The sequence below is a fragment of the Amblyomma maculatum genome, chromosome 10 (assembly GCF_055883805.1).
Source record: "Amblyomma maculatum isolate TAMU_Amacu chromosome 10, ASM5588380v1, whole genome shotgun sequence".
NCBI classification, from domain to species: domain Eukaryota; kingdom Metazoa; phylum Arthropoda; class Arachnida; order Ixodida; family Ixodidae; genus Amblyomma; species Amblyomma maculatum.
This window is the reverse complement of record NC_139353.1, coordinates 27,132,252-27,158,471: the sequence shown is the minus strand read 5'-3', so window position 1 is coordinate 27,158,471 and position 26,220 is coordinate 27,132,252. Positions and strand designations below refer to the sequence as shown.

The 26,220-nt window shown below is 45.8% G+C and overlaps 1 pseudogene; it reads right to left on the bottom strand.

The window, feature by feature from the left end:
* Positions 1-18,172: 18,172 nt before the first annotated feature.
* On the bottom strand, positions 18,173-20,110 carry LOC146175955 (uncharacterized; annotated as a pseudogene).
* Positions 20,111-26,220: the final 6,110 nt, after the last annotated feature.

The following is a 26,220-nucleotide window of genomic DNA, read 5'->3' as shown; positions in this document are numbered from 1 at the left end:
AAGCAAACTTGTTTGTTTGAACATCTGTGCAATAAGCGCAAGCTGGTTACCGTGCTTTGTTCAGAGCGAGTGACGTCACTGTTGAACCCATGCTGTAAATATATTGATTGCCAGTACAAACGCATCACGATGGATGCAAGTTTTGCTGTGCGCTTTATTTCACGTAAACTAGCAGTCATGAGATCACAACGAACGCAACCGTGATGACAAAATTCTTGGAGCGCTACTAAGAATATAAATGCTTGAAATTAGCGAAATATTTATGGCTTAAGCAGCTAATTTTCGAATATTGAGAGCGCAAATATAGTGTGCAATACGTTTGCTACTGGTGGTTTGTTTTACCTGTTTCATCGTCCATTTTGATCTACATGAATCGGCATTTTTCTGGCACCACAAACCAAGAGGGTCTCACGTAAGTTTTTCTCGACCTTGTGACTCATGTAGGCTACTAACATTTATCTGTGCCAACACTAGTGAGCTAAAATTCATGAGCATCCCTTTCTTGGTATGCATACAGCGATTAAATGGCATCTACATCGCACACAAACGTTCTGACATTCGCATCTGTAATTATACAAGCAGCGTTATTGTTTCCTGGTATGTTCCTTTTTTCTTGTAAACCACTCTCAATACGGAGGTAATTTGGCTCAAAAATTAGATGAATACTCTCTAGTTTCCGCACTCTCGTGCTGCTGTGTCATATTTATTCATCTTATCATATGAAACAAATCCGCGAAAACTAACTTATGCGATCTCCGTGTGAACCAGCCCATAACTGACATGATCGCTGTAACGAGCGTAGGCCTATTTATCTTCACGATACTACGCGCTGAATGAGATTAATACAGAACAGGGGCCTCTGGGGGCTGGTGGCAATAGATTGCTTCTTATAACGAAGTCCCTTGAAATTATATTTACATATGGGTGGAAGAAGTACGTGTACTCATCGAAGAGTCTTGTTCTTTCTGACCATCTTCGAACCCCTCCGCGCCCCAATGGGGGCAAAGCTGGTTTCGAAGGCTGCAGCCTGCAAAGACGGCTAGAGCTGCTACCAGGTAATATACCTGCTGCCGCCGGGTACGCACCGGTGTTCAATGGGTACAAGATTTCCCCGGTCGGTTTCTCGGCTCTTCCGAGGTGAAAGGATTAATGAAACGTGTTATGGGCCAACCAAAGGGCCACATACGCGTTTCTGCCGCGCGAGGCGGATTTCAGGTCATCCAATATCGGAACGAATGACTGACCCAGCGGCGCAACTTTTTAAGGCGGTGTAAGGCCGCGGTGGCCCATTCTCTAATGTTTCGCCGCGCGCGCCGCAGAAAGAGGCGATAGAAATTTCCAGCACATTCCACGCGACGCGACCGATCGCGCAATCTGGGCCACCGCACTGTGCCTCCCCGCCCTCGTCGACATGCGCTGACTCACGCGTGCATCCCCCCGGACGTAACTAAGAAGGCCGCGCACGCTGACGATGTCTTTCTACTGACATCCAGTTCTTTCTAGAAAGCCGAGAGGGGGAGGCATAGCTTTGGCAGCGCTAAATTGTTTCCGCTCCTCTTCCTTGCCTGGAATGTTCTGCGCTGGCTATTAATAGCGCACCACACAACCATCGGCGGTTCTGGTTCTGATTCTCGCTTGGAGAACCTAGCGTTAGCAGGCAGGCCATGACTTTACAGCCGTAAAAAGAGCGAAGAGCTCATGTTGCTGCTAGCGCGTCAGCTCGTGAAGCTACGCGTATTTTTCGCTCAGCCTCTTTGTAAAGTGTTGTCGCCTCTCTGTCTCGTGTAAATAAGTTCTCTGTACCTCGTGCTGTTGTTCTATAAAGTTGTTTCGTCTTATTACTGCAAGTTCGTCGTCCTACGTCTCATTGAGTGCGTGAGATCTGCACGTCCCCTGCCGAATCGTCGAGCACCTTGTTGAGGTGAAGAATATTTCAAGAACAACAAAGAACCCGAGATTTTACTGGCGGACTTATTGTTGTCCTATTGCGAAACAAATTACTGACCCATAGGCGCAACTTTTTGGTCGGTCAGTGAGCCTTTTCCCAAACATTTCACTCTAAAGGAGACAGGCATCAGGCGGCAGAATGTCAAGTACGAATTGAAAAACTGGTGGTTACGCGGCGGCACCAAGGACCAAACGTTTTATCTCTCGAATGCGAGACGGATGCTCTATAAAGTGGCACAATGCTTCCCCTTCTTTCCTTATTGCGGAGTGTTTGCTTCACATGATTTTCCTTCAATTTTTGCAAACTGTGGTACTGCCGGACTGTTTTCTATAAAGGTGCATTGTACTCTCATTTGGTTATTTTCCTGAAGTGCCTAGCCGTTGTCTCTAAGGCCCATCTCTTATCTGGAAGGAAATGGAGTAAATTAATACCTCGGTTGGGTATTGAACCTAAGCGACGCAAACATATTAGCTTGGCTGACTGCTGCATTAAATCCACTCTCTTGCGCTGAAACGTTTTGGTCAACTAGAGTGCACCGCGTAACACAGACGGGGCCTATCAAGAACGGAGCGTCGTACAGATACAGCCATAAGAGGTCATACGCAGTTGCACGTCGTGTAAAAACTGAGTGAACGCTTTCTTCAAATCGACGATGTTAGCGCATGAAGCCACATGCTAGAAAGTACAAGGATCACAAGCATCTCAAGAGGAAGCTTACGCATTTCGCATTTGGCCAACTTAGATAGATTAGGTGAAATGTTTCTGAAAATATAGGCTTTTGTATTTCATTATGGATGCAAGCAATGACAAATCGCTAAACAGAGCTAGAGCCAAACGTATATCTTCATCTATTTTTTGAAACAATGAAGAACTAGTTTAAACGGCGAGGAAAACTCGTCTGGAAAGATCATATTCGAATGTAACAAAACGGTAAAAGACAGCAGTTCAAACGTTTGCTCGTCTTCGTGGTTACAGCTGCGTTCGGGAATCCCTGATTGAACGAGAACAGCTGTTTCGATGACGCTCCTTGATAATAGACATTATTTTTTATGTTTTGTCTTCAAAGGAATAATGTTGCACAAAGCATGTCGAATGACATGCTCGCGCATTCTTACTGTACTGTTTTCTGAGAAGGGGTGTACACTATAAACTTGTTTTACATTCCACATTCCATGTGCCTAATTTCATACCGCGACAGCAATATTTTATTTTCGCCTGCATCAAGAGTAGTACATTTAGCGATTCAGTACGCCGTTTACAATAAAATTATTCCAGTGACTAGGACCATGCTGCCTCGTGAAGAAAATAAAGCAATGTACGGCGACAAAAAACTTCTAGTAATAATAATAATAATAATAATAATAATAATAATAATAATAATAATAATAATAATAATAATAATTGGTTCACAGGAAGGGAAAGGGGCAGTATCTGTCACACTTGTGTCTGTGGACACCTGAACCGCGCCGTAAAGGAAGGGAGGAAGGTGGGAGTTAAAGTAGAAAGAGAGAAAGAGGAGCCGTAGTGGAGGGCTATGGAGTAATTTAGACCACCTGGGGATCTTTAACGTGCGCTGACATCGCACAGCACACGGACGCCTCTTCGTTTCGTCTCCATTGAAACGCAGCCGCCGAGGTCGGTTTCGAACCCGGGTATTCCGGACAGTAGTCGGGCGAGCACTACAGAAACTGCACTCGAGAAATGCGAAAGCCTGAGCATTGCTGCTGCACACGGTACACAGCCGCCCCTTGTCGGACACAACCAGCGGTCTGCTAAACGCATCAAAGTTCATCTACATTCTATAGTTGATTTACGGGAGAGAAAAGGCGCCGTATCTGTTACTTGCAGAATCCCGCTATCGTCTTCACGGTTGACAAGGAAAATTAGGATCTGCGTTTCACGACTCCGTGCGTGGCGAAGTTGGTCAAGGCGCTAGGCCCTGATTCGAGGGATGGAGGTTCATTTCTTGGTGGAGAGAGGATGTTTATTGCGAAAGCAATACTGCTAGCACTTCGAGCCTTTGGCATGTCGTGGTGCCTCCATACATGACCTTTCACGTGACCGTGTGACATCACGCCAGACCGAGAGACGGGGCCCCAGCTCGCGCCATCGGATGGTGGCGGCGAGTCCATACACGGCGGTGTGTCGCAGCCGAGAGAGGGCGCTCGCTGTTTGTGACGTCACGCTAGGAGGATGAATGCGGCTGTGGCTCGGCTCCTCGCAGTAGTCGGGGCGCAGCCTTACGGTATGTCGGATGATGCGTATAAGGCGAGACTGGAACGATCTGCTGCAGTCAAGCGGCGGCGCCGCGCCGAAGAAACAGAAGAACCGCCTGGCTACGCTTAGCTCAACTAGGCGTAGCTTGAATGTTTAGCTGAACTGGTTGGTCTATGTATAAGCAGGACCAATTGCTTTCGCAATTCCCCGGGCTTAACCAAGTTGAGCCACAGCAAACGTTTGTTCTTCTGATAACGTCGTCAGGATGGTTGACAAGTGGTGTCCCGCGGAATATCGCGAAGAAGTGGGGCACTTTTCGTTGACACGCTGGCGTCTCATGATTCATTAATGGGTCTCGACTTAATATAGATTAGAAGAGCCACAATTTATAAAGAATATTTGTAGTTCGCTTGCAGTGTTTTTTTTATACCATGCGTAAGACCAAAAATAGTATTTGGGGGGAAGTTAATTTTTATTCACGGAAAAATTCTTTTCCGTAGATGGAGCATGCGACGTGACATTTGAAAGCTGTCCCCCTTTTTTATGCTATGAAAAGAGTTCCGCAAGTTTCCCTGCACATGCTGGTGTTTAGTACAGCAATAATAATTTTTGCAGGGTGACACTCGGGCCAGAAAGGACACTAATTATTTAAAATTCTCGTCTCGCACTCCAAAGTGAGAGGCTTAAGAGGGCAGATATCGAAGCATCACTCGATGGGGAATGTCGGATTTCACCTACGTTTCTTCTGATATTGAGCCGACAAAGAAAGAACAATAGTGGGGGATAATTATCCAGAGTTTTGCCATCACACAGCCTTGGTGCTAACAGTTAGCTTGCCTCTATTGCTTTTCCATCCATTCGTTTGTTCACCTTCGTTTACAAAAATTAAAAACAGTGGATTGTTTTTTTATCAGAAAGTACTGAAGCAACATAGCACTTCACTAAATGCTGAGCTTCCTTTGCTGCACTTGAGGATCGTGGGTTTTGCTCTCTGAGGACGTGACTTCAACATGCCCTGCACTTGTTCCTTATCTCGTGGAAAACAAGATAACAGCCTCGTTTTTTTCCAGTCAGTTAATTTAATCTCTATTCTAACTCGGTTGCTTCTACACTGTCATATTATATATATATATAGATATATATTGAACGGCTATGAACGTATGCGGGGGACGCCACTAATAACGATCTACATTTTTGCGGATAAGCGCATGCAGCTAAACCCTTATAGGACGCACATATGTTAATATTTTTCTTGCAATCCATTCTACTTAGTCCTACTTTTGTAATGCGTAAGCATTAAGAGGATCACGGTGCAAAAAAAAAAAGGCCTGTAGAAAGCACGCACGTACAATATCTGTCAGCCCCGCCGGGGTGGTGCAGTGGTAAGACGCCCGACTACTGTGCCGGAGTTCCCGGGTTCGAACCCGACCGCGGCGGCTGCGTTTCGATGGAGGCGAAACGAAGTGGCGTCCGTGTGCTGTGCGATGTCAGCGCACGTTAAAGATCCCCAGGCGGTCGAAATTACTCCGTAGCCCTCCACTACGGCTCCTCTTTCTCTCTTTCCACTTTCATTCCCACCTTCCTCCCTTCCCTTACGGCGCGGTTCGGATGTCCCCAGAGCAAGTGTGACAGTTACTGCGCCTTTCCCTTCCTGTGAACCAATTTAACTTAACTTTAATATCTGTCAGAGGCTATAGCAGGCGCTGTTGACTCGGGCATCTCATTTCGGATGGGTGCTGAGATGGAAATCGAACCTTCCAGGGCCATTGGGCGACGAGTACGACTAACAATTATTAGGCCACACATCTGTCGGAGCGGCTTGTTTAGACGGGTATTATAGATATATTCATGTGATATTACACATAACTGGGTAGCAGAACGGGTGCACGGAAAGTGTGTCCAGAAAGTGTAAACATCACCAAAATTTCACATTAGGACGCCCGAAAATTAGGCTTTGATGAGCGTGTTGAAGAGCTCTGATTTTTCAAATTTACATAGCAGAAACGCGAAAGCTCATGAGAGGATGCAAGCTTTCGCCAAAGACAGTGGTAGCAAAGTAGTGCATACACAAAAGACAAGACGGGCATTCCCTGGGTGCCGATGAGTGCCAAACTGAGTGGTGAATTTCAGATTTGGGTAGTTCACACGAAACATTTGGTCATCGTTCTTAATTTTCCGCGCTTGAAAGGGTACGTATACCCGTAAAATTTTTTCCGCCTGCCTGTTACAACAGCTTCAAAGTGAAACCTCCAGACAATCATCCAAGACATTACACATGCCTACTATAAAGCACGTCAGCACCCTTAGGGGCTCAGTAGCCAAAAGAAACGAAAAGGCTAAGCCACTGCCAAAGCAACACATTTGCTTGTTGCAAGTTACTAGCCCAAATGTCACGGCGTAAAGCCTGTGATTTTTTTTTACACTCCGGATTCGCATAACTGCAAGAATGCTTCGTGCGCTTTAAAATAACACTGAAAAAGTTTCTGACAACAAGAAACACATGTCTAGTATTGCAGCAACATCAGGAGCCCTATGCTAGCAATAAAAAATAAAGCTTTCCTCTCGTATACCCCTCGGCGTCCCATGTAACTAGGATATGTAAGTGTATCCACGCAGAACCCAACAAATGACGAGTCCACATCATCTAGGAGTGTATTTATATAGTCTAATTGCGCGTAAATTATTTAATATGCCTAGTGTCACCCTGATAATTTTTTATTTCGATATCTTGCATGAATTAGGGCACTGAAAATTAGGAGGCTATACTAAATGGCTGGTGTGTGAAGAATCGTTTGTTAAGCCATTTCATACCATGAATGCGAAACAAGCACCTAACAATTAAGGGTCTTAAGGTTGTCGCCTTCACGTTTTACAACACCTCAGCTCTATTTTTATTTAGAGCACATTTCATTTCATCTTTACTCAGATGGTCAGCTATCTTAAATTAATAAAAACAAGTCTATTTATAAAGAGGACAAAATGCTATAAAAGTATTTTGCACAAGGAGCACATACGCATTGAGCAGACGGACGACGTCATGAAACGAAGTTTCGAGCGGTTATTAGAATTTCAGCACATTGAAGACTCAAAAAGTTCTCTAATAATTCTCTCCGTGTTTCCATGTAGAACTTTTAACCTTTACGTCTAGTTGTTATAAATAATCGTTCTGGCCTGCAGACGGTGCGATATAATGCGGGAACAAGCCATTTAAGTAACAAAATCATTGACGCAGTGAGACGCGTACGTCAGCGCTTCGGATTGAAGGCAGGATTTTAAGGCGAAAGCTTTTAATGGCTCATTGTTGTCGTCAGCAAAAGTATCACGCTTTTGCGGTGGCTCTGATGCTTAAAAATGCATTAATAAATCTTGTCTCCATTCGGGGAACCGAGCCTCTATCCTTTGAATCCCCAGCCCAACTATTTACCACTACGCCACGCCCCGGATTTTTTTCTTTATTGCCTGGCTTTGGCACACAACATTACATGAAACGCCGATCAAAACATGAAAAAAGGCACACAATTTAGTGTACAAGAAAGAATGTCATAGCCAGCCAGTGTTAGACTGGCCTCGATGCATCAAAACACCCGCAGCGACAACAAAGGCAACGCACAGCACCTTTTACAGCCATTCGGGAGGTTCTGGAGCTACATTTTGGATGGCAATATATCACTCCATACTCTCTAGAAAATACAGGTCTGGCATTCCTGTCGCAGTGACAGACTGCCATTAGTGACCCTAAGAGAATTTTAGCATGACGACGCCACAACCCACTTGGCTGATTGTTGTATTAATAATTGCTCATTGTGCCCTTTAAGTGGTTTTGTGTATTGGGCCGAAGTCAGGCAATAAAGAAAAAAAAACTGGAGTGGCGTAATGGTTACGGCACTCGACTACTGTTCGCAAGGACGCGGGATCGGATCTCGGTCACGGCAGCCTCTTTTTGATGGAGGCTAAAAGCAAGGCGCCCGTGTGCTGTGCGATGTCAGGGCACGTTAAAGAACCCCAGGTGGTCGAAATTTATGGAGTCCTACACCACGGTGTGTCTCATAGCCTGAGTGGCTTTGGGACGTTAAACCCTACAAACCAAACCAAACCAATCTTTTGTAGGCCGTCATCGCACCCGCTACCGTGTCGGTGGTGGACCACGGCTGTTGCGACGCATGTGCTTCTCTGCCTCTTCTTTATTCTTTCTTCTCCATTTTCTCTTCTGTCCGCACGAGGCAGCGAAGGCGCCTCAGCTACAGAGGCGCTTTCGCTGCTACAGAGCTACAGAGGCAGTAGCAAGCCCGCGCATTTTCTTTTTCTTCTTCCTTCAGGCGCAACAACAACAACCGGGCGTCCGATCCAGGCGTCCGTGCGCCCTTTCACTTGGCGCTTCCTCGACCGCCGCACCACACAGTAAACAGAGCAGATCTAGATGTTTAGGAGGCGTTAGTACAGCAGGCATCAGCAGCATTTGAAATTGATTCACAGGATAGAAAAGGCGCAGTATCTGTCACAATTATCCGCGTACACAGGTACTATGCCATAAAGGAAGGGAGGAATGTGAAACTGTAGCCAGCCCTCTTTACTCGAAGCATGATTCACCGCCACACTCCCGGCAAATGCTTAGCGGAATGTGGCACTCGGGCTTTCGTCTTTCACCTCTTTAGTCGCCAAAATGTCTCGTCTTTTTTGCTTTTTAGGGACTTTAGAGTTCCTTGCAGGATTCAGGTTATTGGGTTTACAGTAGAAACCGTCCATTAGCGTTTACTAAGTTTGTGTATGAATAACGTTTCTTCAGCGTTTTCGCTGGCAGGCACCCCCCAAAAATTTGCTTTCATTGCGTTGCTATGTTGGTAGTAGCACTGAGTTAAAAAATGGTCGTTTTAATAAATAACACTGCAGATGTTCTCTCTCAGAAGTACAGGCTCGTCCACTGTTAGGGTGAACAAACGTGCACGTGGCGTTCACTTCGGATCCCCAGTGCATTTGCGCACTGGAGTGAAATCACAGCCCGTGCGAAGCACAAGCTCCAGGTCTATCAATTCCATGCTGCATTTAGTTGCGATATGCGGCCGTGTTGGACTCAACAGCCCCTCGAAGAGACTGACCATCTCTTTGTGTGTTCACCCGAGGTGTGGACGATACTAGGGGCAAAAAAGGGAAGCCCCATTAGACAGCTATAGGGTAATTTGGAGATAGCTAGGGTTTTTGGTATATTTCACACCAAGAAAATGGCAAGTATCAAATTTGGGTTTACCCAACTGTAACGTATCGTTCTCTTACCTTCTCGAAAGCTTCGCCTCGCTCCTCCATATTGTAAAACCGAACAGTCAATCCTGGTAATTGCGGTTTACTTTTAGAGCAGCAGAACTTTCAGAGCTGTGAAATTTCAGGCCGAGGCTGCGAAGGTATCCACGTGTTAAATGCTACACAGCGGAGTCACGAATACGTCGTCAAAGACCACCTAATTGGATAGGAGGTGCGCGCCTCAGAATGCTAGGCTAGTATTAAATATATGACGTTTGTGGAAAATTGATATTAGTTTAATGCAAAGTAGTGCGTAAAAAATGCCCTAATTGGCTGGTAACGAGCGTTTAGGGAAAATAAAATCATCCTTGTATTCACGATGATGGCAAGGAAAAGAACCATTTCCTAGAGCATTGTGAGACTGTGGGCAAATATGATTTAAATAGGCGACAAGAAATATTGCAACAAGACCTAGCTTGGATAGATGTGATGTACGTTAGAATTTACGGGTCTGTTTTAATCTTGTATGATTGCGACCACATTCGAAACAATTTTGGCTTCGATAGAGGAGGGCGGAAAACGTTTTCAGAAAAAAAAAGCACATGGCGAGGCGGAGTTAATGGAATTATATTTGCCGGATCTAGGCTTCTTCCAAGCTAATCCAGGACTGTGCCTTACGAAATGGCAAATCTTTACGTTGAAATTGCACTTTTATTGTATTCCATATTAACTAAGTGACCCACTGCATTGTACTGTGTATGAGATGTAATAAAATGCACGAGGTTGAAAGCAGCAAGAAGCTTTCTTATCTTGAATACTTTCTTACCGAGTCTTTAAACAAAAAATAGAATATTGGTTAACAGTTAGAACAGCGCTTTCGTTCGTTGTGTTTTATATGAGTATAACTGATTTGTGTTACACATTAGGCAGCCAATATTTAACAGTTACATTTTTGAGAAAAGTTAGGCTCTTGGTTTATTGGGACAGTTGTATGTCACTGTAATTATTATTCTCATCAAATTATATATTTTTTCGGAAAACGGAGTGTTAGTAGCCAATGCAATATGACTATTCAAGTGGTCGAAAGCAAGTATGGCCGCACGCAAGCATGCAACACAAGCCAAGCAATCAGAAAGAACGCTATCTATTTTTAAAAGTGTGCATCAAACAACGGTAACAACCAACACGAACTACCGACACGCTTGCCGTACACCGTGGGGCTCTACCTACATATGGAAGAAAATAAAACGATCGTCTTTTTTCTCTGCAGATCGATTCACTGAGCATATAAAGATGACTTTCTTTTTTTATCCGTGAGCCTTGAGTGGTACAGATGTTTAACGCATATAGGCCCATTTTTATATACTTTGTTTTTAGTGTAAGGAGTATAGCGCACATTTCTCAGACCTAGTGAAAAACTATCTTAAATCTCTGCCATTATTTTTTGATCGATAGCGCAATCATCTCTTGCTTAACGCAATTTCTTGATGGCATATACTAACTTGTAGCCATAAAATTAAAACGAACCTAACCAAACTGAAGACATGCGTACATCGGAACAAAGTATAAAAGCGCTTGAAAATGAAGGTTTTCAAGGCTTTAGCAGCAGACACTTGCACCTCGAGAGGACTAAAACTTTAGGAAAATGAGGTTTTTAGCACTCGTTTACGTTGTGCATTCGCTGACAAATTATTCAGCATGGTCGTCTCCATTTGTATTTCACCATATACCAAGAGGGCTCATATAGCTTCATGATGCATATCCTCTGTACTTGTTTCCTTTATCATGTGAACGCTCTTGAATTGTTATTTTCATCTTTTCCTTTCATCTACTCAATAAGGAGGTTTATTCACTCAGATATTCACGGCAAAACATCAGTAATATCTGCATCTATCTTTCACTATGTACGCTAAGTGTGCTCGGATTTCAGCCTTTCTCTCAGTCGGCTGCTAGTGATATGACGTAAGTTTGGTGCCAGCAGTTACTAAGCACCTACTTGATTTAACACCCTGTTTCCGACCGCATACTGTATTAATCTTGGCATGGTTATCAGCCACCGGGCTGTGAAAAATAATTGACACGTGTACCCATTAATGCATCATACAATATACATTTTGGTTTTTCCATGATTACTGCGAATTGATTTGCGTTGCTGAACGTATGAAACCATGCACTCACTACATTTATTTCAGAAATGACGCAGCTGGTCAGTATACATACCCGATTTCAACTCCTGCCCGAACCTACCTTAACATCGTAGTGAAATAGGAGCAAGATGTACTTATCAAAGTAGCTTTCTCACCCTAGCGCTTAATAAAAGAGTTGCGTTGACACAATTTTGAAGTAAACAATCGTAAAAATGTTTACACATCAGCGGCTTTTTATGTGAATTGTTCATGACATTAATTAAACGCTGTTTGCTCTGTATTCCAAAACCTAACCGACGGCTCAAGCTGCAAACACAATGACTAGTATATGCTTGGATCATGTTGCCTGCTCTTTAATAGAAATCTAACATGTCATCCAAAGTCTCTAGCGGGAGACAATTGCACTTTATACAACAGACATTCAGCGCATTACGAGCCTCACTGTCCCTGTGCGGGAATCGCGTGTATCTAATTAACTTTCCATATCTATATATTATAGGACTCAATGAGCTTTCTTTACCAATATGGATTCACTGGTACAAGCCTTTATCCTTGCATATTACGAACACGATGATCACCGGTCTAATGTGATGCTTTGTTCATTTGTATGGTGTTTTGAGCTGAACGTAGAAGCAGTTGAGGACACTTAAGCTCCGCAGTTAAGGGTATGGGCGCGACAGCCCTAATGCTTTCTTGCGCAAGCTCCACTTCTGGCTTCTTGTTCGCGTACATGGAATGTGCAGCACTCTTAATTACTAATCTATATTTACAGCCTCTTTTATTTCGCACATCATTATTAGCTCGCCTGTGTAAGCTGTCACCATACAGGCATGCTTACTCGACATCGAACATAAATCCCCGCTTAAACCGAATCGTTTGAACTTAAGTGCTCTACCGGAGAGCAGCGTGCGTGATCTATGATCCCAGTTTCTCAGTAAGTTCGGTTCTCATCTCATTCTTCTAAATTAAAAGAAGTCACAGTTGAAAAAGTCTGCCAACTGGACCATGTCATGAGGTCAGGTGGCGTCACACAGAGCGCTTACCAGTGTGTGGCGGACTATGTGACCTACCAAGTGTCCCTTGCTAGAATCGCTGTCCTAATTTCTCTCTCATAATACTGACAACTGGAACTTTAATTCAGTCTCGTTAAAAAGAATGGTTGCTGCGTGACACCGGTGCATTAAAATGAACTTTGGACAGGAGGCATCCTGGCCTATGATGTCACACTTTTTTTTTAAGAAAGTGGAATTCTTGAACGTCCGAATACGAATGGCTCAAACTGCGGTGGAGTACACGTCAGCCTTTTACATGCCAGTACTGTAGAAGTGTACGTATTATTCTCTTCTAACATCACGTGTCTAACGGCCAGTGCTGACATTGGTAATTATTCACTTCACTGTGCTAAAGCAGGAGGAAAAGAGGCTACTATTTCGTGCCTGCAAGTGAGCCGTTCATCAAGAAATAAGATGTCATTACTTTTTATGAATAGTTACGAAAAGGACGAAAAGAAATTTAGTGAAAAAAAAAGTTTTTAAATGAAGTTTTTACTACTACTATAACTAAACAACGTTAGAGCACAATACACTCTCACGTAAGACTGATGACACAGCAATGCTTTTTACGTTTGGTTCGACTGAATTATGCAGGATTACACTGCGAGACTTGTCATTTCTATCTCTTGCTATCGATAATCTTCCCCTCTACAAGACTACCCAACACTCAGCCATCAGTATGTACAAGTGTTTATTTCTGTACCATCATTCATTAATGTTCAAGTTGGTCATGGACATTTGCAACGTCTCTAACGATGCACCCTATTACAAGGCCTGCGTGATTTGCGCCACCACGAGCAAAGCTGAGGTGGCGGTGGGCGAACTACCATGCACGCCACCTTCCAGCTCTGGCGAAAAGAGTCCAAGGACGGCGGGCCTCAGGACGGAGAGCTCAACACCTTCAGGACAGTGTTCAAGAACAGAAAGTGCGTCATTATCGACGAAGTCAATATGACTTTTTCGGACCAGCTCGACACGATTGACATGCTTCTTTTATTATGCCGCGTAGTTACGCACATTCCAGAGCACGTCTGTAATTGCACTTGTCGTCCGCTCTGGCAAGGGGTGTCAGGAGTTCGTGGGTGACGTTATTACTGCGATCATATGCAGCTGCGCACGGCCCTAGAACAGCATCCTGCCTAAACAGCATCGTTGTTAAGACCTCTTCGATTGGGGTTTTTATAATGAGGCAGCGCCACACAACCTGGGAGCACTAGAAGCATGCAGAAAGATGACGAAGAGAACGAACGGGAACGAACGACTGGCGAGTAGTGAGCGGGGCGCGTGGAGAAGACAGCGGGTGGGGTGCGTGGCAGAGAGAACTCGAAGGGACCGGTCGGTGAAATATTTCTTCTGGGTGTGCTTTTGACGGGTGCAAATAGATTTTATTTTTTTCTCTGGGGGTGTCTGCTGCAGACCCAAGTTTCCAGGCTTGGCCCTGAGCCGCAGACGTCCGGGCCTGCAGACCGAGACCGACCATCATCGTGAGCATCCAGACACACTGGCCTGAGCCACCAGACTCAGTCGAAGATCTCTGGTACCTCCCGTGGCTTGGAGCTGTCGTGACGTGGCCACCCCTCTGGTTACCGAACGCAGGCTGCCCGCGTCTCTTCCGATGCTGTTCTTCCTAGCTGATTTATGTGAACGAGTCGCGCAACCAACTAGTCCAGGCCGCAGCACTGAGGTCAACTGCAGACACCGCCGTTGTCCCGATGCCTCGTTTTTGGCCGCATCTGCAACAACCGACATCACAGATGCCAAGCCTCATCTCTTCGGCGGACACACCACTATCCACAAGGACACAAAATCTAGCGCACCTCCTTTTTTTCCTTGTAGACAACATTCTTTCTTCGTTGCCGGTGTTTATTTTTCCTTTCTCCTGCTTGTACGTGTTGCATTCTAATTTTCAGTGCTAAATTATATTTTCTTGTTAAATCTTCCCGTGATACAGTATATAATATCGTATCTGCACTCCATCAGACTTTACATTAATACAGCCGACCAACTCCTCACTGGCAGTACGCACCCCAATTGACTGGTAGTACCCCATATTGGTCAGACAGTTTGTGAAGCTTAACCTTTCTACACCGCATGTTTTCATAAAAAACATGCTTTACCACCTGAAGGGTGAGACGCATTCATAGGCAACCACGGACAGAGCAAATATGTATCCTCTCTTTCACTGATGGCGTCGGCCAACGCAGGCTAAATACATCCAGGAAACAAAATTTGCAGGGATTATCTCTTTCAAATCTATTGTAGTGGGGAAGCAAAGTCTCTCATAGCAATGACCTGGATGTGTTGTAACGGGTCTTGGCCAAATATGAAAGTCACGATCGTCTAGAGAAAAGTCATCGATTTAGGTACAAATTGGCCAGGTCAAGTTTTGGGGGTGGTCGACTCCACGTTTTGCATATGGCTGTGACTAAATTTCAAGGCCATCATTTTCTCAGACGCGGTAACTTATCAAGGCATTCATTTTGACATCCTTTGGGGCTTCTCCAGGCCAAATTGGGAGGTGACCATCGTGTTCGAGGTAGTATAATTAAGCTCGATATGGACTTTTGTTCTTATCGGACGGAGTCAAATTGCGCGACTGGCTGGGCCGGAGTAGCATGGGCGAACTTTGAAGGTCACTATCCTGTTCTTCGCAGTTGAATCTGGTTAGACTTTTTTTTTTCAAGCCGGCCGAGAATGCCCGTAGTGAATTGGGATGAAGCTCAAATTGGACCAAATTTGCCGAAGTCCAATTTCTGGGCTGGCTGGGCCAAGTATATGGATATCCGAACTAAATCTGAAGGCAGCTATCATATTCGCCGTACTCTAGGTAAATTATACATCAATATGGTTCAAATTTCACTGTAGGGGGGGGGGGGGGGGCAAATTTAGAAGCGACGAGGGTCAAATGAGGAGGTCCCCTAGTGTTCGCTATAATATAATCAGGTTGGATGTGAATTGTGTTCCAAAACGGCCGAGGTCAAGTTTAGCGTCATCGCGTTGGAGCCCCTGCATATGAATTATTAGTTTTAGGTATCCACGCGTGACCATTGTGCCCGACAGGGTTGCCAATTCAGCGCAAACAAGAAAGATCGGATCGACAAGATTCTAAGCTTGTGGCCGCGAGCGTATGAGCATTTTCGCAGTAAAAACGGGCTATACACTGAGGCCTATTATGTGACACCGCAAAGTCAGAAATGGAGTACATGGTGATATTTCCGATCAACCAACGACAGGTTGATCACCTCACCGTCTCCGTGGACATAATAGAAAGGATGGAGGTGGCCATTACTTTTCCCATCACGCATGCCACCTGTGCCTATATAATCAATACTCTGTAACCGCCTAGAACAACTACAACACAAGAAGAATTGGTTCCTTGGCTGCCAGAATACTGAGAAATCTTATCCACCTAAGACATAGAAATGCATCATTTCGACTCTGGGACTTCAACGCGAAGATGGGAACGAGTGCGTCTATGCCACTTCGCAAGCTCTCCTATCCGGGACTTTACCTCTCGATCTCCCTCCCACCATCCTACCCTCTGCCTTGGCGGCGTATGCGAAAAGGCTAAAACATTGCAAATTCTCACGCATAATCCAGCTAAAGGGCTGTCGAAAGCTTAGGAAGTTTGATGGCGATGCGTATAGACAAACACATACAACTCAGCAACCCGCTTAAACACAGTACACCCGGGTACTGCGGGCAGAAGGCAGGCCCACCCTATATGGCATGCACTTGCTCAGACAACTCACCTCACGACACAAACGCAGTAAAAAGTATTAGGAGTGGGATACTGCACTAACCAACTCCCGAATCGACGCCGAAAGGGCCCTTGTGACACGAACAAGGTAGCAACGGCAGCCGCTGGATCCCAGAGTAGGAACCCACACAACCATTCTTTGATCTCCTAATAGTTTTTCAATAAGTCACCTAAAACTACTAGTGGACAACGCTGTACCACATGGAACGGCCATGCAATCAACTTACCATGTGACCACCTTCACTGGGTGCTAATTATGGCGTCTCGATAAATGTGTATTTCGACATTATCGAACCACCTCTTGTAACCATCTAATTGCAAGACACGCAACTCATTGTCAGTTGCATCGAAGTTGTGAAGCGCTTGCAAAAATACCATGGCCTATCGCACTTGTTTACAATGCTCATAATCTATTTTCTCCGTCTATTATTATAAGACACCACGTTTGTACATATTCTTAGCATAATTGTCACGTTTTCGCTTCATTTTTCTCCGCTTCCATGCAGGGTTGACAGTCATCTGCTACTGTCATTAACCATGCATTCATCTACGTCCGTTCAATATTTTAGTGGTTTTAAGTGCTGAGCGCCTATGAAGAAGTACCAAACTAAGCATCAGCAGACGCGTCAAGTGTGGCGGTTTCCGCCAACTATACATAACAAACCACCCATTCTAAGAAATAGGATTTTGCGTATAGAGAGACTGAATACACTGCTGGGAATTCACTTGAGAAACCTGCTTTACGTAAGCGGTAATAGGTAAACGTCAGCACTTCGGCTTGTAAGCAGAATTATTTAACTACAAATCTGCTACTTCTATGACATTTTAATTGCGTGGAAGAGTATGAGAAATATGTGTTTCTCCCTACCATAGCATTATAAAGGCAGGAGATAAGTGCAACGTCGGGTTCTACAAAATTAAGCTTAGACAACTAAACATGGGGATTTAAAATAGGATATACAGAGTTTACCTTTACAAATCGATATTCAGTATGAGAGACGTCACAGTGAACGGCTCTTCTAGGTTTCAGCACAGGAAGGTTTTCAACTGGAACTAAGTCGAACACCATATACGCTCATCGCGTTTTGCCTCCACCCGACACTATTGAAAAAAAAAGCCGTATCCAAACCGGTTTTTACTGGATCATATACATGCGGTATATATCTTATAGAGCTGTGACACGTTCTGAATAAGGTTTAAATGGGTACATACCGGACCACTATAAGGCTTAGAACAAAAAGACCAGTTTTGTGCGAAACTAGCACCAGACAGACCATTTTGGTATGCAGGTAAAATTTAGATACATTGGGTTTGATGGTTAGAACGCAAGTACCGGAGGTTGTGTGTGTGTGTGTGTGTGTGTGTGTGTGTGTGTGCGTGTGCGTGCGTGTGTGTGTGTGTGTGTGTGTGTGTGTGTGTGTGTGTGTGTGTGTGTGTGTGTGTGTGTGTGTGTGTGTGTGTGTGTGTGTGTGTGTGTGTGTGTGTGTGTGTGTGTGTGTGTGTGTGTGTGTGTGTGTGTGTGTGTGTGTGTGTGTGTGTGTGTGTGTGTGTGTGTGTGTGTGTGTGTGTGTGTGTGTGTGTGTGTGTGTGTGTGTGTGTGTGTGTGTGTGTGTGTGTGTGTGTGTGTGTGTGTGTGTGTGTGTGTGTGTGTGTGTGTGTGTGTGTGTGTGTGTGTGTGTGTGTGTGTGTGTGTGTGTGTGTGTGTGTGTGTGTGTGTGTGTGTGTGTGTGTGTGTGTGTGTGTGAAAAACTTTATTTCAGGGAGGAAGCTTGAAGTAGCCGGGGCAACCTCTCGCCATCACCAGGTAGGCTCCTCATTACAGGAGCCCATTGGCGACCGCCGCGGCTCGGGCCCGGTGGACCAGGGCCTTCTGGCTTGCCAGGTCGGAACAGCCGAGCAGGGTTGGCTCCCAGTCCTCCCGGGTGGGGTTTGGTTTGGGGGTGAGGTTCGGAGTTGACTGGCATGCCCACACCATGTGGAAGATGTCCGAAGAATTCGCCGCACAGTGCGGGCATTTTCCTGTACAAGCAGGATCAAAGTGTTTTAAAACTGCCGGGCACAGCAGCGTTTTGGTGTAAAGGCGGAGGAGTGTGCGTTCCTCCACCTTTGTAAGGCCTTTACAAGGCTTGAGATAAATTGCATGGTCGAATTGAAATAATGCAGTAATTTCTCGAAAAGTGAGAGCCGGATTTGGTTCGGGATCCGTATCAAAAGGGTCTGAAGGCGTCGCCCGGAGAGTTAGCGCGTGGCCGGCGTCGTCTGCCATTTCATTGCCTTCGAGGCCCATGGGAGCTGGAGCCCATACAATCGTTCGAGACGGGGGGCCCCGAGGTAGTCACTGTTTCGAAAGATGCGGTGCGCCAAGAGAGGAATGAACCCCTGTTTAATATTTCTGCAGGCCCCCCTCGGGTCGGCGATGATGACTCGCGAGTCCTTGTCTGCGGCGGCTAACGCGATGGCAACTTTTTCCTCATGTGTTATGTCTTGGGCTCGGAACGTTAGGCCATTCACCGTGATTTTTCGATGGACGACTGCGGAAGTGTACCACCCCCACATGGTCGTGTACCACCCCTACACATTCCATGTTCGTTCCCATAGTGACGGGCCAGTGCCTCCGCCCGCGCAAGGCGCCTGCCACTGGGGTCATCACGTGTCATGTTGGCCGGAAGAGGGCGTACGTGCAGGGCGTTTCTCTAGATTTCCGGAATGCGTACGCGCTCTTCCGTAAGTGTTGCGTGGTGGATGCGTAGTCGGGCTAATAGGCGGCGTTCCGACGGCGTTCTTGAAAGCCTTGTGTATTCACTGGTCAAATGCGCCTCCTGGAGTTCCGCGAATGTGTTAACCATCCCCAGGCCCATGAGACGCTGGTTGGATGTGTCGATCGGAAGATCGAAGGCACGCTTGTATATTTTTCTGAGAATCACTTCGAGGGCGTTCTCATCAAACCTGCGCAGGTGGAGGTAAGGAGTCGAGTGGATGACTCGACTGGTCACAAATGCATGCGCCAGCCGCAAAGCGTCTGTGCACCGTAACCCCCGATGTTTGTTGGAAACCCGGCGGACCATCCGGTCCACCTGGTCCCCCACCTTGCGCAGTGTTGCTAGTGGTGTATCAGCCCGTCTATGTTTGCGGATAAGGAGACCAAGTACTTTATTCTGATTGTGTTCGGGTATCGGGCCGTTGGCCAGGGATAGTTCTAATTTGGTGGTGCACTTAGGCAACAGGCGAATGTGCACAAATGCGAATTTGGACGGTGAGCATTGAAGGCCGGAGCGGCAGGCGTAAGCGTCCACGATCACCGCCGCTTGCTGCAAGTTGGCCTCAATGTCTCCCACTGATCCGTGTTTGGCCCAGATGGTTATGTCGTTGGCGTACAGCGTGTGCTGGATGCCTTCGACCTTCGCCAGCTGAGCCGGGAGTTTCATGTCATGGCTAGATTGAAAAGTAATGGCGAGAGGACGGCACCCAGTGGGGTTTCTCTCGTTTCCAGTTTATATGGGCCGTGTTCTTCGTCTTGCATTCGGATGAAAGATAGTTAATCCGAGAGAAATTGCTTGATATACTGAAATATATTATGTCTGCAGTTCGTCTGGGAGAGATGTTGCAGGATGGTTTCGTATGTGACATTGTCGAAAGCCCCCTTCAAGTTAAGGGCGAGTACTGCCTTATCGTTGAAGGGATGTTCGGCAAGGTTGAGAATTTCTCGGTCGAGTTGAAGCAGAACATCCTGAGCGGACCTTTGCGGGCGGAAACCGAACACGGTGTCTGCGAATGTATGTTCCTTTACGACGCACCATGGTCTCCGCCAGCTTTCCCGCACAAGATGTAAGGGAGATGAGACGAAGGTTGTCTGTGTTTATGGCTTTGCCGGCTTTCGGAACAAAACTTACCGGGGCGGTCTTCCATTAAATTGATAGAGATGCCTCCGCAAGCCAAATCGAGTTGATGACAGCGAGGAGGGTTTCACAGGCGGGGTCGGGAAGATAGGCGAGCAGTTTCACAATTATCTTGTCCCGGCCCGGTGCCGTTTCTCGTTTCATTTCAGCCCGGGCTGCCTTCAGGTCTTGCAACTGGAACGGTTGATCCAGATCCGCGTTCTCTGAACCTGCATACGAGTACGCGGGTCCTCAGTGGTCCTGCTTAGTGCAAAGATACTGGTCGCGCAGTTTGCATGCCAATTTTGATGTATTTCCATCGAAGCTATGAATAGCTCGTCGGAGATGTTTTTGCGTCTCAGTGCGGGTTTGAGTCGGGTCAATTAGGACGCGGAAAAGGCGCCGCATGCTCCGGCTCGACATTTGTCTGGCCGCCGTGTTGCAGCAGGCTACCCAGCCCGAGTCGGCGAGTTGGGCCGCGTGCTCTGCCACTCGCTAGGTGGGCTGGGACGGCTTGAGTGCAGAAGGCGCCCATGAGCATGACTGTTGCCATATTTGAGATGTGCAGTTTCGTTGAATAGCTTAAAACAAATACTCAGCTAAGCCAGATTATACGGTACGAAAGCTAGGTTAAACATTGTGTAGCTACCGCAGCGGCAGGGGCAAAGCGACTGCGACTGAGAAGCGACTGTCTTCCCCACGTTTTCGTTTTCGCAGCACTTCAGAAAATACGCTAACTACTCCTGAAGATTGGATTTCGTGGTTATTTCATTCAAAGTGGTACAACGTGAACACTGGCACACAAAATATACCTTGAAGTTTTCGATTCCTTTTTGAGCTGCAAATAATTTGAATTTCTCATGTTTAATTTATACTGGGCGAAAGTTCTTTAGTAAAAAAACAAAAACCACTGGCATGAACCATTCAAGTCGGTTACGTTAAAACTCTGCGGACGCTATACCGCGATTCGCCGTTGCTTATGCTGCGACGATGGAAAAGGCAATATGCAGCTCAGCCGATGCAAACGATGCAAATTAATGTTGGTAAAAATGATGAACTTGTCTTGCAGTAAGAGCATTGTTAGTTTTGGTCCAATTGTTATTGTAGAGTCCAGCACATATCAAAACGACACTATTACTGCCAGATCTTTGCGTGGCGTTCTCGCTGTGGTCAGGGTTGTTTCTCGGGTGCTGTGCTTTTGTACTGTATGCTGTAACGTCTACTTCTGGCCTGGTCCTCCTAGCCCCGAATCACATATTATCTTTGGTGGAGGGGCTTGCTGCAACGCACCCTTTATACAAGGTAGAAGAATGTCGCCGTCGATGGTGATGCTGTGCGCGCACTTACTACCGTGCGCGTCTTCGATTCTATTGGTTCCGCTTCCATCACTCTGTACGCCGCTATGTCGGTACATGGGTCAAGCGTCATCGTCGAAAAGCCTCAACACTCATCCAGCCGTCTTTCTTCAGTATTGAAGTTTTCATCGAACTTTTATACCGTGCCGGGCTGTATCTTTTCCGGAAAGTTCCGGAAATCGACGGGTTCATTTGGGCACAGACTGTGTTGGCCGCTATGCAATCTGGTTTGCAATTCCCATAGCACTGCTACTGATATTTCTAACACCTAATGATAATCAGCCGGATAATACTCTATGCCGTGCGAAGGCCTATCCATTATTTTTCCAACTAACCCAGTCGTGTGTTAGCTGTATCCACTTGACAACTGTGCGCTAAACCTCATCCGCCCATATGTAACTTTCTGCCGCCCCCTGTTACGCTTTCCTTCCCTTGGAATCCAGTTTGTTACCCTTAGCGACCATCGGTTATCCTCTCTTCGCACTACACGCCATGCCCATGACCATTTCTTCTTCTTGATTTCACTAGAATGTCTTTGACTCAAGTTGTTGGTCTGACCTACTCTGCACGTTTCTTAACGTTTAACGTTACTCCGGCCAATTTCCGTTCCATAGATATCTGCATTGTTCCCAGCTTGAGTAGAACCCTTTTCGTTAGCCTCCACGTTTCAGCCCCATAGGTGAGTAAAGAAAAGACGCAACTGTTACTTCTCCCCTTGAGCGATACCGGTAATCTGCTAGTAATAATCGCACAGTACTTACCAAAAGCCCTCAATTATAATCTAATTCTTCTAATTATTTGATTATTTCCATTTCACGGTCCTGATCTGCGGTCACTACCTGTTCTAAGAAGAGATATTCACTATCAGTGCTTCGCTACTTATTGTGGCCTGCTGTTCCTTCCCTAGGCTGTTGAACATTACCTTTGTCTTCCGTATAACTTTTAGGCCTACCTTTCTGCTTTTCCAGTCTAGGTTATTAATCATCCATTGCAATTCATCTCCTGAGGTACTTAGAAAAGCAATGTCATCAGCGAAACATAGGTTACTGAGGTGTTCTGCATCAACCCTAATACCTAACTGCTTCCATTCCCATTCCAACATTTAGGCTCTTTTTTGCCGTCTTCCTTGCATGATAAAAGTGCAAATGAGGTTTAAAAACAGAACTTACTTAACAATTCAGACATATAAGTGTGATGCACAGTATCCGGGTTGTCGTGACTTTAAGTGGCGAGAATGCGCCTTGGCGATGAAACCTGCATTTCTGTTCTACCTTTTGAAAGCTCTGTTTTCAGTAAGAGCGATATTTTTTTGCGATTAGGATCTGGTACTCTATTGATACAAGCCAATATTATTTTTTTCTTTAGTGCCCTTTCATTACTTATTTTTCTATGTAAACACTCTTCATTTATTGAGATATTTGCAGCTTAGTGAAAATAATATCCTCGCCAGTTCCAGAATGCTTGGAAAATGCCATGCTCTCTGCGACTGAAACGTAAACAATTTTTCGGGCATAGGTCAAAGAAATAGATAATCCATGACCAGAAACAGCGCACGCGTTTCCTATAAAAGTGCGTCACACAGCGTCTAGCCTCACTTAAGCTCTCGGCTTGCTAGCCGAACACCACCAGGTGCAGCTTACATGAAACAATAGGGAGCGATGTGTTCTTTTTCGCTGCCATAGAAACATGACGAAAGAAGAAGATCGGATCATAAATCATGAAAACATTTTAACCTTAGCTTAACTGTATTCTCAAGATGTTCAACGTACGCTAGATTATTTGTACATTTTTGCTGTAAGTGCTAGCTGACTATCGAGCTTTGCTCAGAGCGTGTGAAGTCACTGTTGAATTCATGCTTTGTAATATATTGACTGCCAGTACAAGCTCAAGGCATTGAAGGCATTTTTTGCTGTTTGCTTTACTTCGCGTTAACTGGCAGTCATGAAAATACAAAAAAAAAACACAACAATGACGAATTTCTTGGAGCGCTATTAAGGATATAAACTATCGAAGTTAGCGAAGTATTCTAGGCTTCAGCAGCTTATTCTTGAATATCGGGAGCGCAAAAATAGTCTGAGAATGCGTTTATTGCTGTTGGTTTGCGCTACCACTCTCGTCGCTCATTTTTATCTACATGTGTCGGCATTTTCCTGGCACCATAAAGCAACAGGGCCCCATGTAGGTTTTTTTCCGTCCTTGCGACTCATGTAGCCTACTAGCCTATTTAGCTGTGTGGACACTAGTGAGATACAATTCATGAGCGCGCTTTTCTTGCTCTGCGCACAGCGATTACTGGCATGTACATCGCACACAACCATTCTGACAATCTAATTTGTCATTTTACAAGCAGCGTTTTTGTTTTCCGTGGTGTTCCTTTTTTCTAGTAAATCAGTCTCGTTGCGGAGGTAATTTGGCAGAAAGATCAGGTAAATACTGCCTAGCTTGAGCACTCTGGTCCTGCTTTTTCAAATTGATTCATCTTGTCTACGAAACAAATCTGTGAAAACTAACTTATGCAATCTCCGAGTGAATCATTCCATAAGTGACATGACCGCTCTAACGAGTGTAGGCGTATTTATCTTCACGATACTATGCACTCAATGAGATTAATACACAACAGAGGCCTCTGGGCGGCACTGACAATTGATTGCATCTTGTACCGAAGCACCTTGAAATTCTCATTTGCATATAGGTGGAACAGGTACGTGTACTCATCAAAGAGTTTTTCTTTCTGACCATCTAGAAGATATATTTTGGCATTATAACCTGAACTCATTAGTAAATCTGAACTTTTTGTTTGCTGTTTACTCCAGAACCTAACCGTGGGTGAAAAATGCAAAAGCAACAAAGACTGCCAGCTTGGAATATGCTGCCTGCGGAATAATGGAGAGAAAACGTGCCAAAAAAACTCTCTACTTGGGCAACAGTGCTCTGACCATAATAGAGGTGCACTAGATTATGGCACTCACTTGCCTTGTGCAGGAATTTTATGTGAGATCTCATTCAACTTTATTCAGACTATTTCAGTAATATACTACAGCGCACAATGTACCTAGTTTCTTAGGGCTATGCCTTGAACAGCACAAACTATTTCATCTTTACTTTTTTGATTACAATGATCGGGTTAACAATCCTGAACACAGTTACGGAGATCGCTCCTTTGGGGCCTGCTACTGTAATGCAAACCAGCTCGTAGACGTCAGTGGTAGCCCCGGGGAGAGTTATCTTTTCTCTGTAAGGAGATATAGTTCCTGAGATGGTTCACCTCGAGATAGGGACGGTGGCTTCGTAGAGTAGTACGGCTCTTGTTCTGTCCGGTGCGCTCCTGTAGGCCCTTGAAAATGCGAGTGAGGCCTGCGATTTTCGTGCCGAACCATACCCATATCAGCATCAGGTTACCAAGGCTAACTGCACCTAGTCTAGAGCAATGTCTATAAGGGAAGTAGGCAGAACGAATCCGTAACCTTTGGTAAAGATTTACTCCGAGGGCTGAGCCGGCGGAACAGGCGTCCAGGAGCCGGAATCGCACTGTACTTTGTGGTAGAGCAACCGATTGTATTTGGGAGGTAACAGGTTCGATCGCTAGTGCCGCCATGTACCCAGCGGTCTTCAATGGGTTAAGACTTCCCCCATTCTGGTTGCCGCCTCCTATGGGGTGAAATGCTTCAGAAAAGGGCCTTGAACCAAAAGGTGGCACCGATAGGTCAGTGATTCGCTCCGCCATCGAACAAGGCTAAGTGCGCTTTGCGAGGAAGGAGCCCGTTTTTACCGCACACGTGGCCTAGTGGTTTTTATGCCCGTCTCGGCTGCGGGAGGTTGTTGGTTCCAAAGCCACCGGTGGACAGCCGCCAGTCACAATAGGCGCAAGCGTTTCCCAGCATGGCATCCGACGTTCACAGGCGTACAGTCCTTGACGGTCATGAAGGAATCCTTGTGGTCGGACAAATGAATAGAGCAATTAAAATATCGGGAGGTTGCGGGAGGCACCGCGTGGGCCCATAGGTAAGTTGTGCGGCGAAGAGAGCAGCGACGGACTGATGCTGTTGATAAACCGTTGACGCCGCTAGGGTGCACGCTTGGAAGAGGCTCTGCGAACGTCGAGCCCCAATGGGGACAAAGCTAGTTTCGATGGCTGCAGCCTGCAAAGACGGCTCGAGCTGCTACCAGGTAAGATACCTGCTGCCGCCGGGTACCTACCGGTGTTCAATGGGCACAAGATTTCCACCGGTCTCTGTCTCGGCTCTTCCAAGGTGAAATGATTAATCAAAGGTGTTATGAGCCAACCAAAGCGCCACATACGGGTTTCTGCCGCGTGAGGCGGACTTAGGATCATCCAATATCATCGGCGCAACGTTTTAAGGCAGACTTATGCTTGTCCTATTGCAGAAGAAATTACTGACCCATAGGCGGAGCTTTTAGGTCAATGAGCCTTTTGCCAAGCATTTCACCCCAAAGGAGGCGGGCATCAGCTAGGCTGCAGGATGTCAAGTACGAATTGAAAAACCGGTGGCTAGGCGGCGGCACTAAGGATCAAACTATGTACCTCCCAAATTAGAGACGGATGCTCTATACAGTGGCGCGATGCTTCCCCTTCTTTCCCTATTTCGAATTTTGTGCTTCACAAGATTTTCCTT